Source organism: Styela clava, chromosome 2 (assembly GCF_964204865.1).
Source record: "Styela clava chromosome 2, kaStyClav1.hap1.2, whole genome shotgun sequence".
NCBI classification, from domain to species: Eukaryota; Metazoa; Chordata; class Ascidiacea; order Stolidobranchia; family Styelidae; genus Styela; species Styela clava.
This window is the reverse complement of record NC_135251.1, coordinates 28,610,598-28,613,097: the sequence shown is the minus strand read 5'-3', so window position 1 is coordinate 28,613,097 and position 2,500 is coordinate 28,610,598. Positions and strand designations below refer to the sequence as shown.

Sequence of the window (2,500 nt, the reverse complement as noted above, 5' to 3'; positions counted from 1 at the left end):
GCTCCATCGATTGTGTTGTGGAGATTCTTCGCCCAGGTCTTTTTAGTTTCCTCTTTGTTGTTGACAGGTGTTCCTTGCACTTTAGCAGAACTCCATCGTGTGAGCAGACGTTGGATGTGAGGGTGTCTGCTGATGGCTTGCACGATGGGTTCGTTGGATGTTGCCATCCTGCTAAAGCGCACGGTCTTCATCAGTCCGATCGACGTGGCGAGGGATGGTATTCCAAGGCCGCCATCCTTCGCATCGGCGTGGAAGTATGGAGTTGGTGTGTCCTTTGGCAGGCGTAGCCATGCCCTCACGCGATGTCGAAGGTGACGATCAAGACGTCGAAGTTCTGTTATTGATGTTCTCCCGAGGACTCCGACGTATGATACCTTGGGGATTAGGTGGGCTCGAAGGAGGTATAGTCTTTGCTGGGGTTTCAGAGGTGCATGAGACAGTTGCTCGAGACCTTGATGGAGCTTAGATCCAAGCATTCCTCTTCTTCCTTGGGCTCCAATATTGATGCCCAAGTACTTGTACACCCCTTCAGGCCCCATGGTAGGAACTACCTCTCCTTCTACCGTGATTGATTGTTCTTTATCTACAACCCACCTTTTCCTCTTACCATCAACCTTGATCGAGAGGGTGCTACATTTACTGGCGTTGGGACGGAGGCCGGATTTCCTTGTTTCTTCTAAGAACAGGTCCACTTGATGTTGTAGGGCTGTTCCGGTCTCCGTCGCTATAATGGCGTCGTCGGCGAGTCCTAGAGCAGGGACCCTCTGGCCTTCTATGGTTGGCCCAAGGTCTTCTAAGGCCGAGAAGGCCTCATCCAATACTGCATTGAACAGTATTGGAGACAGAGGGTCTCCCTGCTTCACACCGATGGTTTGGTGAATTTCGACGCCATGTATAGTTGTTGTAGCTTCAATGTAGCAGCTCGTGAGGTACGCTACCATAGGAGGTGGTGTTCCCATCCTTATGGCAGCGCGTCTAATACTCGAGTGGTGCACTGAGTCAAATGCCTTCCTCAGATCCAAGAATGCAATTTGCAACGGATTGTGTAGTTGTCTAGCATTGTCCAACAGGGCGTCAAGCAGCATGATGTTTTCAGCGCATCCGTCTGTTGGTCGGAACGCCCGTTGGACTGGTTGGAGAGGAAAGCATTCCCCGAGCCGCCTTCCCAAGATTTTATGGTAAACCCGGGATATCATAGGGCCTATCGTTATAGGCCTGAACTCACCCGGGTTCGTAGGGGAAGGCACCTTTGGTATTAGTATAGTCCTTGATCTTCGTAAGGCTCGAGGTTGACTGCAGCTAAGCATCCACAGATTGAACATCTTCGTGATGGTGGTCAAAGGAATGGACTTCAGCATCCGAAGAGAGACACCGTCCGGTCCAGGAGACGATTCGCATGATCCTTTGATGGTGTCCAGAATCGTTTCTCGAGTTATCGGCTTGATCGTCTCCCATGCCGTTGATCTTATTGGAGTTACCGGACGGTTGTCTTCAATCTTCGGAGCTTCCATGGTCTTTTTCCAGAATGATGTTAGTTCTTCTTTGGTGGGTCCATTCCTTGCGTTGGTGTTTGTCTTCCATCCCCCACTCAATACCAGCTCAGCGCATGATGTTCGCTTTTTCCGATACAAAGCTTGAACCTTTTTATATTCAAGCCTGCGCTGAAGCCGGTTTGACAGCTTCCCAGAGGGTGGTTTCCTTCCAGAGGGTTTATGTGATCCTCGATGGGAAGCTGATGAGCGGGAGGTCATCTCCGAAGCATGTTCATCGAGTATAGACCTCAACTCGTCACCGTCGAGTCGATGGTGGATGGCCTCGTCAAGCAGTGGGGCTCCCCAGGAAGTGTGATCTGCTCTTCCTAAGGAGTCAAGATAAGTCCAGATGACCTCTTTCCAGCTGCTTTCCGAGGCGGCAACTTCTGGATGCTCCTCCGATGATTGTTTTTCTGGAGTTCTACTATCTTTGGTAGTCGTCTCTGTTGGTTTGACGATCTGCAGTTTCATTGACTTGAATTCTGCTCGTTTCGTCCTCGACTTGATAGCATCCAGAGTGCGATGAGGAAGGATTTTTTGCAGGAAGGCGTATCTGTTCTTTTTGATTCCTTCTTGCTCCAGGCGTGAATCTTCTTTTGCCAGCAAAAAATCCTCCTCGTGACTCCACCTCGCTCGAGATCGTACTGGGACACTATCTTGATGGAATGAAGTTGGATGTTGGCTTCTCCTGTGCAATCCTAAACCGGACTTTGTCGAAAACGCACGGTTACAATCGGAGCAGGAAAAGGTCAAAAGAGTGCCACTACTCTTCGGGATCCCGGCAGGTTCCCAACCACATCCCCCTGCGGCGGCAAGGGGTTCAGTGGACATTTTTTTCTTTTTTCTTGTGCTACCGGGTTTGGGTAATCCGAATGGGGGTGGTAGCCCCAAATGGATATTGAAGCCTATCCGATTTTAGCTACCTCGGAACTTCCAAGATGGTATTAGGCGGTTCCGAGGCATTGCCC

The 2,500-nt window shown here is 50.3% G+C and overlaps 1 pseudogene; it reads right to left on the bottom strand.

Annotated features, from left to right (window-relative positions):
• Positions 1-2,500, bottom strand: part of LOC144420072 (large subunit ribosomal RNA) — a 7,181-nt pseudogene that overhangs the window by 2,061 nt on the left and 2,620 nt on the right.